The sequence below is a fragment of the Sciurus vulgaris genome (assembly GCF_902686455.1).
Source record: "Sciurus vulgaris genome assembly, chromosome: 8".
NCBI classification, from domain to species: domain Eukaryota; kingdom Metazoa; phylum Chordata; class Mammalia; order Rodentia; family Sciuridae; genus Sciurus; species Sciurus vulgaris.
The window spans coordinates 44995505-45012105 of record NC_136468.1 but is presented as its reverse complement, the minus strand read 5'-3'; the positions used below and the strand labels follow the sequence as shown (position 1 = coordinate 45012105).

The following is a 16601-nucleotide window of genomic DNA, read 5'->3' as shown; positions in this document are numbered from 1 at the left end:
CTCCGTGCTAGAATCTACTCCTACTTCCTTAACATGGCTTGTTCTTGCACACTCTGGCTTTGCCTATTGTATGCTGAGTATTAAATGCCCTTTCTGTATCAGTGTCTTTGGAGATAAGTCCTGCCCTTCAACTCAGCCCAGAATGTGCCTGTTTTCCCTGGAGCCTTCCCATGTTAAGTCATTTCTTTGTTTTAAGGACTCGGTATTATATTGATTTTTACCTCTCTTAGGCATTTAAAAAAATTCTGTTACATGTTCTAGTGTTCCTTTTTTATTGCTTTTCTTTCTCCTCTTTTATTCTTTTCTTCTCTAAGGTGCTCTATAACTTTAAGCCAGCTGTGAAGCACAGAAAACATAGTCTTACTGACTCTTATATTCAGCATGTTGTGTTTGTTTTCCTTGTGCCTGATTTTTTCTAATTCAATGTTTTCTTTATGCTGTCAAATTTATAGTGCCTTAAAGCTGTTATAGGCAGAGAGATCGTAGGACTGGAATAAATGCAAATACATATATAGACCGTAAGTTCCATGGAAACAGGAACTTTGTCTTATTCATCTTTGTATCTTCCAGTAGTGTGTCTTCACTGGTTAAGTGAATTGAATTGAATTGAAGCATGTTTTTATCTCACATGTTTATAAGTATCTACATAGAGAATTTATCATTAGTTGTGATGAATAAGCAAATTACCCAAACATTCCTGATGGGATACATGAATTTTTTTATTGTCATTATTGTTCCAGAGATTGAACCCAGGCCCTTAACCACTGAGTCACATCCCCACCCCTTATTATTTTTTTTTATTTTGAGACAGGGTCTTGTAAGTTGCTGAGGCTGGCTTTGAACTAGTGATCCTTCTGCCTTAGCCTCCCAAGTTGCTGGGATTACAGGTTTGCGCCACTGTACCTAGCTCAATATTTCTTAATTATATAAAAAAAAAATCAGTCTTTAAACTGTGTATTTTGTTGTTAAATAGATCATGTCTCTTATTCTTTTTTTTTTTATTGTAAACAAATGGGATACATGTTGTTTGTCTGTTTGTACATGGATTAAAGGCATACCATTTGTATAATCATAAATTTACATATGGTAATGTTGTTTGATTCATTCTATTATTTTTTCCCTTCCCCCCCACCCCTCCCACCCTTCTTTTCCCTCTAAACAGTCCTTTCTTCCTCCATTCTTGTCCCCCTCCCTAACTCTAACCCTAACCCTAACCCTAACCCTAACACTAACTCCCCCCACCCTCCCCCTTATGTGTCATCATCCACTTACCAGCGAGATCATTCGTCCTTTAGTGTTTTGAGATTGGCTTATCTCACTTAGCATGATGGTCTCCAATTTCATCCATTTGCCTGCAAATGCCATAATTTTATCGTTCTTTATGGCAGAGTATATCTCTTATTCTTAACAAAGATATTAAGATTACACCAAATACTGATGATATACTTATGAATTTATAAGGAAAATTATTTGTTTAGATATTATTGGTAGTGTATAAAGTAAATACTCCTGACTAATAATTCAGTGTAAATTCTCAACAGTTAAAATTGAGATAACATTAATTTTTCTGTTTTAGTCCTTAATCTCTTGTGTTAATATTCAGCGTGTCCTTACCCATAGTTACTGTAGCCAAAGCATTCTAACAGAAACTTATTTTCTTAAGTATTTTTCAAAGTACCATTCACTGATATATCATGTAGTTTTCTGTACTTTTTAAAATTACCTGAACTATTTGATCATAAAATCAAACTGAGGAACAAAGAAGTATTACTTGTCAGCTCTATTCTTGAGAGCCGTTTCCCCTCTCATGTTATTTCTTTGAATAAAAGAAACCGAAGTAGTCTTTAACTCACAAGCTAGTTTTCACCATTCTGAAATTAGATTACTTAGTTTTGTGTTGATTTTAGGCTCATTTCTTTTGATTATGGGAACCAAGCTCCCCACTGAGCCTCCCTGGTGACCTGAGCCAGGGCCTGGTAGCTCTGATTCTCTTTGTGACTTTTTGACAGTTACCTAACTTTGCTCTTTCCTCACTGACACTATTGGGATAATCACCTTTCATACAACATAGGAGTATTGTGAGATTAATTAATGTTTGTAAAGTGTTTTCAGGATTATAATGAAAGGTATTAATTTGTAAGCATGTGGTATTATTATAATTATTAGTAGTAATAAGGCTGGTTGTTTAATGCAAATTTTCTTCTAAGTGTAGTGTCATATTTTCAAAGGACAGCCTCTTTCTTTATGGCCAGATGTGGATACAATTAACCCTTTACCCTTTATTTTGAAGATACAATTAGCCAATTGTGTGTGCAATTAGACGTGTATGCAGTTTTTGCCTGAACAACTAATTACAGCCTTGGTAAAATTCCTTTTGAAAATGCTGGCCTTTTGAATCTTGACTGTCCCTATCTGTGTAATAAGCAATTTGTACTAAGCATATTTGGGGGCCATGGAGGCTCCTGAATTTTGAAGAATTTCTTTTGTGTTACTTGAGAAAGATTTTACTTTCTTAAAGCTTTGGCTTTGCATTTTGCTATCAAGTCTAAAAGACTTTTTACATGGTTCTAGTTTCAAAGGTTTTATTGATTTTTTTAAAATCTTGACATTCAGTTGAAAGATTTTTCACAGACTGCATTTTGTGAAACAGGTTTTCCCTTTGTAATTTTTTTTCCCTTCCTTGAAAACTTCGGTTTCTTTCTGTCTTGAATTCAAACATGTCATCTTATATTCCTTTTACTTACTAAAGAGTGAGTAAGGAACAGATTAGTACTTATCATTTCTTGCCAGATATAGCCTGGTGACATTTATACAGGGGACTTTTAATCACTATAATATAACTTCTATTTATACAGAAGAGTAGAAAGAAAAATGAAGTGGCTAGGAAGATAGTGTTAGAACCTTTTGTCTCCACCGATATCGTAAGTAAAATGGAAAAGTTACGGATTCTAATGGTAAGATTAGTGACAGCCTCTTTAAGACATCTCTTCTTTAACAGTTCTCTTTACCAATAATCATGGAGCTCTCCTTTATGTATGGTACCCTGTTACCACCAGAGGAAATTCAGAGATGAGCAAAGTAAGGTTGTTATCTTCTAGGAGCCTATAATAAGATGTTGATGAGTAAAGTGCAGATGGCAGTGAGTGCTGTACGGAGTGCTGGAGGGTTTCCTTGGAGGGAGCTAGCATATTGATCCAGGACACTGGGAAAATTTTAGAAGAAATTGCATTTCAGATAGGAACTAAAAGATAGGTTTGATAGAAATGAGGGGACATTTTTGTGTTAGCAAAGGCATAGAGCTTCTAAACCATAGGCAGGCACAGAGAAGAATGATTGGTTTAGTGAAGTGGTAGGAGACAAGACTGGAAAGGCAGCTTGGGGCCACATTGCAGAAGGCCCTGAAGGTTAAGCAGAAAAATGCGTACTTAATTCAACTGTCAATGGAAGCTAGTGTGTGTTTTTGATATAGAGTGATAAGATCAGAACCTTTCTGTGAGACTGAGCAGGCCCCAGCCTGTCCAATATGTGTACAGGGGCAGACTACAGGAAAGGAGATACACTTAGAACTATGTTGCCAAAATTAAGACCAGAGTCATTTCTGGACTGAGAATGTAAAAGAGAGGTATTACATGCATAGAGCATACTGTAGAGATAAGAGTTCATATTTCTTAATATTAGCAGCCATCCTGATAAAGAAATGAAGGAAAAAATGGTACTTCGTCAAGATTCCTGGGGAGAAGGATGGGTGCTCAGGATTAGAGGATTTACCTTGTATGAATGACGACCTGGGTTCAGTTCCCTAGTTCCAAACACACATATACAGATGACTGGGAAGAAAGAGGTAAGTAGCTTTGATTGAAAGAGGGATGTCAGAAAGAGGGTGGATTTAACACAGCTACCCTTTGGGAATTACCACAATATGACACATTTACACAAATAAGGTAAGATAGAAAAATACACTTAATAGAACCAATGAACCTTTATATTATGGAAGGCTCTGCATATATGCTAAGTGTACAAAAACACAGCTTGTGTATGTGCTTAAAAATATCTCTAGTCACTGAATAGCACCTATAGCATGGTGAGTACTTTTTCCGGCTTCTGTTTGAAACACATGAAGAATCCAGAGCAAAGTAGTATTCTCATATCTAATTTTAAAAATGTTCTCCATTGCATTTTGTGGTCTCTGAGGAGTTCTATGGCTAATTTATCATGCTATCAGCCTCAAGAATATGGAGATCTAACTATGTATCCCTAATATCCTTGGATTGCTTGATATCATTTTGTCATCCACACATTTCCTATCCTCTTTCCAGTATGCTTTTATTTTCAGAATGTACCATGCAATTGGATAGGTGCTAGTCAGTTTGGGTTATTATAATAAAAGATCATAGACTAGATAGATTAAACAATAGCACTCAGCCCCCCTCCCCTGCCTCCATAGCTCCAGAGGGTGAAGTCCAAGATCTAGGCTAGTCATTTTGGTCCTGACAAGGACCCTCTTGCAGATCTACTTTCTTTTTGAATCCTCACATGGAAGAAAGAATATTTTTCATTTCTTCTTCTTTTTTAAAAATATATTTTTAGTTATGTATGGTCACAATACCTTTATTTTATTTTTTTTTAATGTGATGCTGAGGATCGAGCCCAGTCCTCCAAAGCGCTCCTCTTCTGAGCCCCAGCCCTCTCTTCCTCTTCTTATAAAACCAGTAATTCCATCATGAGGGCCCCACCCTTATGACCTCATCTAACCCAAATTTCCAAAGGCCCCATCTCCAAATACTATCACAAAGGAAGTTAAGGCTCCAACATACAAAATTGTGTGGGTGGAGTGGGGGAGGAGAGACAGACACATAGTCCATTCCACAGCAGATAGTCGGTCTCATAATCTAGGGAGATATCACCACTTCTTAAAAGAAATGTCTCCTAAATCTTTGTTTTACAAATGAAGAGTATGTAATCTACATGGTAGATGCCTTGTGCATTTAATTTCCATTATCTTTCCCTAAAGTAATGAGGCATTATGAGAAGAATGTGAACTTTGGAATAATATCTAGTTCCCTTTTCTGTAAAATGTGAGTAATAAAAGTTATACTTCCAGTTGTCCAGGAGATATGTTTAGAGTTATGCTGACTCTTCTCTACTTTACATCCAGTCCATCAGCAAATTTTGTTGGCTATACCTTCAGACTCATCCAGATTCTATCACCTCTTGCTCCCTCCGGTGCCACCAGGTCCATGCCACCTTTTCTTGCCAAATTCCTGCAGCTACTAATTCCTTTCTCCCAGTCTTGCTTCTCAGCATTCTGTTCTCAACTACACAAAGGATAGATCACTTCAAGTAAAAAAGCCAGTTTTTCACCATAACCTTAAGGTACACAATCTGGTTTCTGAAGATTATTGTGGCCCTTTTTCCAAATATCATTGTCTTTGTTCTTACTGCTCCAGCTTTACTACCTCTGACTGTTCATATCCTGTTAGAACCTTGGAATTGACTGTTCTAACCTACAACACCTCTGCCTCTCCTCCTCTGTTTGTTCAAATACCCTTTTAGTAGGGAGGCCTTTCCTAACTCTGTTATAGAGTATAACTTCCACCCCAACATTCCTTATCCTTTCTGCTTTTTCTTCTTACTACTTATCTATTACTATATATTTCACTTAATTTTGTTTATTACACATCCTTCACAGTGCTTTTGACAATTTCTGGCATAGTGGAGGTTCAAGAAATATGTATGAATGAATGAAATGCAATTACACATCAGAACAACACATATATCTGCTAAATAAATATTATCTTCATTCTTCCCTTAATTTCTCAGGATATAATAAAATAGAATTACACACAGCAATCTGAAATCAAATTTAACCAGTTTTTTAAAATTTATTTTTATTGTAAATAAGTGGGATACATGTTGTTTCAGTTTGTACATGGAGTAACAGCATACCATTTGCATATTCATATATTTACATAGAGTAATGATGTTTGATTCATCCCATTATTTTTTTCCTCCCCCCCACCCCTCCCACCTCTCTTTTCCCTCTATACAGTCCCTCCTTCCTCCATTCTTGTCCCCCTCCCACCCCCCATTAAGTGTCATCATCCGCTTATCAGTGAGATCATTCCTCTTTTGGATTTTTGAGATTGGCTTATCTCACTTAACATGATATTCTCCCACTGCATCCATTTGCCTGCAAATGCCATAATTTTATTATTCTTTATAGCTGAGTAATATTCTATTGTATATATATACCACAGTTTCTTTATCCATTCATCAATTGAAGGGCATCTAAGTTGGTTCCATAGTCTGGCTATTATGAATTGAGCCACTATGAACATTGATGTGGCTGTATCTCTGTACTATGCTGATTTTACGTCCTTTGGGTATAGGCCGAGGAGTGGGATAGCTGGGTCAAATGATAGGTCCATTCCAAGTTTTCTAAGGAATCTCCACACTGCTTTCCAGAGTGGCTGCACTAATTTACATCCCCATCAGCAATGTATGAGTGTACCTTTTTCCCCACATCCTCTCCAACACCTATTGTTGCTTGTATTCTTAATAATCGCCATTCTAATTGGGGTGAGATGGAATCTTAGTGTAGTTTTGATTTGCATTTCTCTTATTACTAAAGATGTTGAACATTTTTTCATATATCTGTTGATTGCTTGTACATCTTCTGTGAAGTGTCTGTTCATTTCCTTAGCCCATGTGTTGATTGGATTATTTGTATTCTTGGTGTAGAGTTTTTTGAGTTCTTTATATATTCTGGAAATTAGTGCTCTATCTGAAGTATGAGTGGCAACGATATTCTCCCACTCTGTAGGCTCTCTCTTCGCATTGCTGATAGTTTCCTTTGATGAGAGAAAGCTATTTAGTTTGAATCTATCCCAGTTATTGATTCTTGCTTTTATTTCTTGTGCTATGGGAGTTCTGTTAAGGAAGTCTGATCCTAAGCCAATAAGGTGAAGATGTGGACCTACTTTTTCTTCTATAAGATGCAGGGTCTCTGGTCTGATTTCAAGGTTCTTGATCCATTGTGAGTTGAGTTTTGTGCAGGGTGAGAGATAGGGGTTTAATTTCATTCTGTTGCATATGGATTTCCAGTTTTCCCACCACCATTTGTTGAAGGGCTATCTTTTCTCCATTGCATATTTTTGGCACCTTTGTCTAGAATGAGAAAATTGTATTTATTTGGGTTTGTGTCCATGTCCTCTATTCTGTACCATTGATCTACCTGTCTATTTTGGTGCCAATACCATGCCGTTTTTGTTACTATTGCTTTGTAGTATAGTTGAAGATCTGGTATTGCGATACCCCCTGTTTCACTCTTCCTGCTAAGGATTGTTTTAGCTATTCTGGGTTTCTTATTCTTCCAGATGTTTTTAATATAGAAATTTTTCTTGTTTGTTTGTTTGTGGTGCTGGGGGTTGATCCAGGTTCTTGTCTATGCTAGGTAAGCCCCCTGCCACTGAGTTATAGCCCCAGGCCTCAGAGAAGTTATTTTTCAGTTTTATGACTGTACAACTGTACTGCACTAATGTCTACTCATTTAGACACTGAGATCTTCCGGAAACTTGTCTGACATTATTACTTAGAAGATATTTAGTAAATTTGACATTTATGAAAATGTTAGACTAGTTAGTAATAATTTATAGACACAAAATTTTTAAAAAATTCAGTCTGGATAAATTTATTGAAGCTTTTATTCAGATTCCATAAATTAACCATTTTTTAAAAAACTTTTGGGGAAGAAATATTGTCAAAAGTATTTTTCAATGGAATCTAGTGAGTAGTGTTTAGTAACCTGATTGTTTTCTCATTAAGCAATATACTTGTACATAAAAAATACCTCTTGTGTATTATTTTATATTTTATATGTTGCATGTAAGATCCATCACTAAATATTACATATATTATAACAAAATAGTATTTGTATTATTAGCATTCATTACATATTGGATAAAATATTACAGTAAAAAAAATTAAATGATTTTTGAGTGGATAAATGGGATTGTTTTGCTGATTCCTGTGTCATTTTTTTCTTCTTCATAACTACCTTCTCCATTTTATAGTTAGAATTAACATTTTTTCCCTGCAAAAGAAGTGGTCATTGTTTACACCCATTTGAGCAAATACCTTAGACTCTTGATTTCTTTACATGTAGTTACAAAATTCTTAAGATTTTTTTGATTTACAGTTACCCTAGTGTATTTGAGTTAATATTAAATGAATAGGAAAATTTTAAACTTTTTACTAAGGAAAGGATTGTTGAAAGGCTCAGATACCTCTTGAAACTCTTCTGAATCAATAATGTATTAGCAGGTGTAGTATTTTTTAATGATAATTTTTAGCATTTGGTAACATTATTATTTACTAAGTTGAAGCCTCTTTCAACTTGATGGTTTGTATGTCATTTTTTCACAATGACTGATTTTAAAAGACTGTTAAGTTATTAATATATCAAGATATACATTATGACCAATCTGTTTCAGTATGTCATCTCATAAATAAAATGACATATGATTAATGTTTTTAAAAAGAGCACTTTTAACATTTTAAAAGTACTAAAATGTGCTCTTTTTAAAATTTTAATACATTGTGGTGAATTGGTAATTGGGTTAAAGTTACACAAGTGTGTGGTTTCATGTAGGAAGCCTCCAGTTCCTACATCAACAGTTAGTCTTATGTCTGAAGTTTTCAAAGTTTGGTTAAAATAACAGTACTTCCACCAAGGAGGAGAGAGTCAGTTAAATGAAACCTCTTGTTCTCTTGAAAGTGACTATAGAAGATAAATTGAATAAATATTACCATTATTGAAATGCTTCTCAGTTATATCAGTAGTTATTTTTCTGAAGTTATCTTTCTGAGTGTTGTTAAAAAAGAAAAGGGGAAAGATTTATGAATCTCACCCAGAATGCTGCCTTGATCCATACCATTTGGGTTTGGAAACCAATAAATCATTATAAAAAGTATAATTGGCTCTTTATTATTCAGTCATCAAACTTAAAGGAAAAGATGACTAGAAAGTTGTCTACCTTTAGAACTATTTAAGTCAGTTATCAGTATTTCTGAAAGTCGGCATTTTGCTGTTTTTTTTTAAAGCTCTATATACTCTCACAGATCTGACATTTTACTGCTGGTTGTATTTAAATGACATTCTCAGTTTGCAGGATAATAGATTAATATCTCTTGTTCTTTGAAAAACTTTTGTATGCCAGATTCTTATGGTGATGTTAGTCTTTCCATTATTTAAGTTATGCTCAGATTTTATATTAGTTGGACTTCTAGAATGAAATATTTCCCTTATGTTGAAATTTGGGATAATGCTGAATGTGCAAACTTGACTGACATTTTCGTACAGGATAAGGAGACAATAACTAACATTTATTGAGTGCTCACAATGTTCTGAAAACTGTATTAAGGACCCTTTAGCACCATTATCTCATTTACTCCTTACAACATCTTACAAAGTAGATTTACTTATTCCTATTTTACAAATGAGGAAATTGGGGCATGTGAGAATTAAGTAACTGAAGTTCAGAAACATAAGGTAGTTTGCACAGTAGGGGAGACTTAAATCAGTATGTTTATATTGTCTTTACTATATATAGTAAATACAGTTTGCTGAAAAAGTATTTGTGGGGTGTGCACATAGAAGTTCATCTAGAATAAAGTCAAGGAGTGTATTATACACTTCCAAGAGGAAAACCATTAGCCAAGGGCTGTAGTTCACCAGAGGAATATGGAGGTTTTTTGAAGGGTGTAAGAGGACACCACTTCATGATCCAACCCTGTGACAGTCACTCATTCAACAGTATTTATTGAGTGTCTAATGCATGCCAGGTATTTTGCTATATACTGTGCATAAAATGGTCTGGACAGGAACTCTTCCTCATAGAGTTTACATTTTAATAGGAAACAGAGCAAAAATTAAACTGAAATAAAAACAGGCAAATGAATAAAATGACATCAGATCTTGTAAGTAGAGCAAAGGAAATAACCAACAGGGTAAGGTAGAGAACAGCTGATGAAACAGGGTTGGAGATCTACTTTATGATTGAGTAGACTGAACAGGCCTGAGTGATATTTAATCTGAGAAAGAGTTAGAAGGATATGCTCAGAAGGAAGCAAGGAGTTTTAGAACTAGGGAGCAAAAGCAAACTAAAATATGTTGCCTTTTCACCTTCAGATTGACAAAAATTAAAAAGCCTGGTTTAAACACTAAGTTTTAGTAGTGTTATAGGGAAAATAAAACCCTCATAGCATAAATCTATACAATTCCAGAGAGCAGTTTGGCAATGTGAAGATACAGTTTTATATTTAAATCTTAGAGCAATTATTCTTAAAAGAATTCTTTAAAACCTACCCATTCTTAAGGTGGTAGGAGAATTTTCCATCATAACCTTTATAGTTGCAAAGGGTGGAATTTTCCATATATTCTAGATACTGACATTTAACCATGCAACTTATACCTTAAATCATTCTTCCAAATATATCCAATGAATTGAGAGTCCATAGCAATTTAATACATGATATCATCCATTTACAAATATGTGAACAAGCTCTTTATCAATCAGAAATTTTATGTCATTTTTTTTTTCTACTCAAACTCAGATTTCCCTCTACATCTCCCCAAAGAATTCTATCCTTTATCTTGAGTCTTTTATTGCTCACTGTCTTTGGTGCTACTGTTAACTGTATACTATAGACTAGATAGATAATTTATAAAGATTAGAAATGTATTTCTTATTTTTCTGGGGACTGGGAAGGACAAAATCAAGGGACTGACATCTGATGGGGCTCTCTTGGTGCATCATGTGGCAGAAAGCCGAATGGCAAGAGACTGCATGAGAGAGCCAGCTAGAGAGGGCCAAACTCACTTTGTGTGTGTGTGTGTGGTACTGGTGATTTAACCCAGAGATATTCTACCACTGAACTACACCTCCAAAACTTTTTACATTTTATTTGGAGATGGACTTGCTAAGATGAGACCAGCCTCAAACTTGTGATTCTCCTGCCTCAGCCTCCCGATTCACTGGGATTATAGGCATTCACCTCTGCTCCTGGATCCAAACTCACTTTCATAATAAATCTACTCACAAAGATAATGACATTAATCAGCTCTACCCTCACAACCTAACAATCTCTTAAAGATGCCACCTTCTGAACATTGTTACGGTGGAAATTACATTTCCCACACGTTTGAGGGACTCATTCAAATCATAGCAATCATATTTCTTGGCAACAAAATAATATTGGTGTAAATTAATGTTTTAAAAATATATTTGCTGTAACCATAAGGTCCATATTAGAAAACTTCTTCTAAGTTATTATTTTCATTATTAATCATATATATTCAGTCGAAATAATATACCTTCAAAGGTCTGATAATTATTAAACATGAGGAGTAATATTTTAATGGAGTGGAAGGGCCTGCTTTTTACTTGATTAATTCATAGTATCTGAGGATGATCACTAGAACAAAAGTAACAGTACAATGAAGAACTGGGTCACTAAGAGTTACAGGGCAGGAGGGACTTGCAAACCTCTTTAACAATTTATAGTGCATTATATGTACAATAATCAACATTTTTTCAAGTTCATCTGAATATTATAAATAAATTTTAAAATGAATGTGGGATTTGTATGATATTAAGACTATTTTAGCAAGGGAATGAAAATGTTTAATAGTCTGATTAAATGTTTCAGAAAATATAAAATACTGAACTTATAACCAGTACATATTCCTTTTACCTGAACATGTAAATTTAATCTATCATGAGTGAAAATGAAATTTACCCAACTAAACTCCTTTCTGTCACTATACATTTACCTTTTGTAAGTATTTTATTTGAATGAAATTATATGTGATGTTTTGCAACTGGCTTCTTTCACTGAGGCATAATGTTTTCAAGGGTCTCTCATGTTGAAATAATATTTCATTCCTTTTTGTTCTTTTATCACTATATAATATTCCATTGTGTAGATATAACACATTTTGTTTATCCATTCATCAGTTGATGGATAGTTGGGTTGTTTCCACATTTTTGCTACTGTGAATAATACTGCTATGAACATTTGTGTACAAGTATTTATTTGAATATCTGTCTTCAATTCTTTTGAGTACATACCTAGGAGTGGAATTGTTGGGTCTTATATAGCTCTCTCTTTAACATTTGTGAGACTGTCAGACTGTTTTCCAAAGTGACTACACCATTTACATTTCTACCAGCAGTATAGGAGGGTTCTAATTTCTCTACATCCTGGCCAGCAGCTGTTATTATCTTTTTTTTTTTTTATGGCTAATAGGTGTGAAGTGGTATCTTCTTGTGGTTTTGATTTGCATTTCCTTCATGATTAATGAGCAAACTCAAGCATCTTCTCATGTGCTTATTGGCCTTTTGTGTCTCTGCTTGGGAGAAATGTCTATACAGATCCATTGCCTATTCTTTAAGTGGATTGTCTTATTTACAATTGAGTTAAAAGAGTTTTTAAAATATATTCTAGATGTAAGTCCTTTATCAAATATGTGTTCTACAAATATTTTTTCCCATTCCTTAGGTTACCTTTTCACTTTCTGGATAGTGTGCTTTGAAGCGCAAAAGTTTACAACTTTGATGCAGCCTAATCATCTTTTTTTCTTTTGTTGCTCATGCTTGTGGTTTCATATCTAAGAATCTACTGGCAGATTTGAGACCATGAAGATTTACTTCAGTGTTTTTTTCTAATAGGTTTGTAGTTTTGCTTTTATAGGTCTTTGATCCACTCTGAGTTGATCTTTGCATATAGTGTGATGTAAGGATCCAATTTAATTTTTTTTTTTGTATACAACTATCCAGTTGTTCAAACATTATTTGCTGCAAAGACTCTTCTTTCACTATTGAATGGTGTTGTTACCCTTGTTAAAAAAAAAAAAAAAAGACACAGTTGATCATAGATATGTGGGTTTATTTCTGGACTTAAAATTCTGTTCCACTTATCTATATCCCTATCCCTATGTCAATGCAACGTTCTCTTGACTGCTATTGTTTTGAAATCAGAAAGTGAGTCCTTCTGCTTTGTTCTTTTTCAAGATTGTTTTGGCATGTGGCTTCTTAGCAATTCCATATGGATTTTATAATCATTTTCCACAAAGAAAGAAACTTGGATCTGATAGAGATTGCATTGATCCTGTAGCTTAATTTGAGGAGTATTACCATCTTAACAGTATTATCTTCTGACCAATCCACAGATGGGATGTTTTTGTGTTTACTTAGGTCTTCTTTAATTTCTTTCAATAATCCTTCATAGTTTTCAGAATGTAACTTTTGTACATTCTGCTAAATTTTTCCTAGATATATTTTTCCTAGATATATTTTATGCTATTGTAAATAAAATTGTTATTAATTTTGGGGCTAATGTAACAATTATATTGTTATTATAATCTTTGGTTATACATTGCAAGTGTGTAGAAAATACAGTCACATAGCACTTAACAGGAATGTGTTCTGAGAAAAGCATTGTTAAGTGATTTCATGGGTGTACTTGTACAAAGCTAGATGATATCACCTACTGTACACCTAGGCTGTGTGGTATAACCTATTACTCTTAGGCCATAAACCTGTTCAGCATGTTACTGAACTGAATTCTGTTGGCAAGTGTAACACAATAAGATTTTTTACCCATCTAAACATATCTAAGCATAGAAAAGGTACAGTAAAAATGGCATAAGAGATTTTTTTAAATGGCACAGGGTACCTATTATGAATAGAACTTGCAGGACTAGATGTTGCTCTGGGTGAGTCAGTGAGTGAGTGGTGAGTGGATGTGAAGGCCTGGGACATCACTATGTACTGCTGTAGACTTTATAAACACTGCAAACTTAAGCTACACTGGTTATAAAAATATTTTCTTTCTTCAATAATAAATTAACCTTAGCTTACTGTAACTATTTAACTTTATAAACTTAAATATTTTTAGCTTTTTGACTCTTGTATTAGCACTAATCTTAAAACATACATTGTACAGCTGTATCAAACTATTTTCTTTCTTTGTATAAACTTTTTTCTTTTTTAAAATTCAATTTTCTTTTTTACTTTTAAATTTTTTGTGAAAAACTAAGACACATACACACATATTAGCTTAGGCCTACACAGGGCAGGATCAATATCATGTCTTCAGCTTCATATCTCATACTACTGAAAGGTCTTTAGGGGCAATAACACATGTGGAACTCTCACTTCCTATGATAATAATACCACCTTCTGGAATTCCTCCTGAGGGATCTGCCTGAGATGTTTCACAGTAAACCTTTGGGGATACACACACACACACACACACACACACACACACACACACACACACAAATATATGTGTTTGTATATGTATATATACACATATTTGTATATACATATACACATATACATACATATATACACATATATATTACTAAAATAATGACTTAAAACTATAGTATAGTATGTACATAAAACAGTAATGTGGTCATTTATTGTCACGTATTATGTATTGTTTATAACTGTGCTGTACTTTATATAGCTGGTAGCATGAGAGATTGATTTATACCAGCATTAACAGAAATGCATGTTGTGCTACAATGGCTATAATAACTAAGCTATATAAGTTTTTCAGGACCAGTATAATTTTATGTGACTAGTATTATATATGTATACCATCATTGGCCAAAACATTGTAATTTGATGCATGACTATACAACTAATTTTTCTTAGTTTTGATTTCGTATCCTGCAATCTTATCAAACTTACTAGTCTAATAGTATTTTAATGGATTCCGGTGGATTTTCTGTGCAGAAAATCACATCATCAGTGCATAGTTTTACTACTTCCTATCCAGTTTAGAGGCCTTTTATTTTATTTTTTTACCTAATTGTCCTTATTAAAACCTCTAGTATAATGTTGAATAAAAGTGACTAGGGATATCCTTTTCTTTTCCTGATCTTAGAATGTTTCTAGTCTTTCACCATTACATTTGCTGTTAGCTTGGTTTTTATGTAGATGAACTTCATCAGAATGGAGTAATTCCCTTCAATTCCTAGTTTGTTGAGTTTTTTCATCATAAAAGGGTATTGGATTTTTTCACTTTTTTTTTCTGAGCCTATTGAGAAACAAGGTGATCATATGGGTTTTATTTATTTATTTTTTTTATTGATGTGGTATAGCATAGTGATTTTTACTTAAACTCATGTAAACCCTATTAGAAGGCAGTAAAAAGTTCATTCTACCAAAAAAAAACCACATATATTTTATACATATTGTCCATACAGGTCTGTCTTTGAAAACCAAGTTAATTTGGTGTTATAAAAGGAAAACTGAAGGAATAATACCCCATTGGGTTACGTTTTTGCACAAATGAAGGTTTTTTTTTTTTTTTGTTTTCCTTTCAGTGATTGTCAGACACTCAGGATTTTAAGATTGTTTTGAAAATTGGGATTTGCTTTACTTTGCTAGTTTATGATCCCTGTTATTATTTAATATCTATTTAAGCAATCACCATGAGATTTCTATTTTGAACTGTATCACTTTAATCAATTTTTGTTTAGGTTTTAGTTCAAAGCATTTAAATAAATAGGAAGTAAAATATGCTCTTGGGCCTTTAAATAATAACTGTTCTGAGCATGAAAGCTCCACTTGTATTTGTGCTACTTTGGGCATAAATAATAATGATGTACTTCCCCTTTTTTTCTACATTTAAGGGTCCACCCTGAAGTTTTCAACTATATTGAGTTCCGGAAATGTTCTCATTCTCTTTTCTAGCCTCTGATATAATCTCTTAGCATAGTTGGTTCAAGACTCATGTTAAGCAGGCCCAGATCTTGTGTTTGAGCCCATTAAAGGCAAGGTATCTTTTTGTTTCCTGAGAACAGATTGCAGCCCAGGTCCCAGCCATCTGGTACCTTCTTGCCATTGCTCCCCAAGTGCTGTCTGCTAGAGAATGTGGGCAGTATAATGCAGTCAGTGACTTTTACTGGATAATTGACCACAGAGGGCCTGTCTTAGGAAGAGTCATCATTGTGAACAAAGAGCAGTGTGCTGTTACTTGAAGTTCTTAAATTTAACTGGAATATATTTGGTGAAGGTGAAACAGTTATTTTTAAAATATATTATTCAGGGATCACAACAGTACTTTCAAGGATTAAAATAGTCTAAACAGTGTGTAATTTCAGGGTTTCTAAGATCTGCATAGAATTAGCATATCCAGCTGGATGTAAAAATGACACATAATACAGTGCCAAATTTATTTTCCCCAACAAAATTGGTTTCTTCTATATTTCATATGCTTTGTTTGTTTTGTACTAAGAGAAAGAGAAGTATTTTATGACCTCTCTCTGAAGGAGAAGATTCTTGTTCTTAGCAACAACTTTACTGTATTTTAAAAGCATGAAGTGAAGTTTCCTTAGACTATGTCAGATTTGGGAAGCATAAGAGAATAGTGGTTAACCGTATGAATTCAGAGTTAGACTGTGTAACTTTTTTGCACTTCATCATTCCTCATCTGTTTAAATGGAGATTTAAATAGTACCTATCTCATAAAGGAAAAATTAAATGAAATAACATAAATAAAGAGCTTAGAACAGTGACTAGCAA

At 34.1% G+C, this 16601-nt stretch overlaps 1 protein-coding gene and 1 long non-coding RNA gene across 3 annotated transcripts in view; both read left to right on the top strand.

The window, feature by feature from the left end:
- The window catches only part of UMAD1 (UBAP1-MVB12-associated (UMA) domain containing 1), a 277343-nt gene that overhangs the window by 238632 nt on the left and 22110 nt on the right, over window positions 1-16601 (top strand). The window lies entirely within an intron of this gene.
- On the top strand, window positions 1393-12926 carry LOC306668446. The gene is made up of 2 exons (XR_013765871.1): window positions 1393-5870; window positions 7377-12926. It is a non-coding gene; the product is annotated as an uncharacterized lncRNA (long non-coding RNA).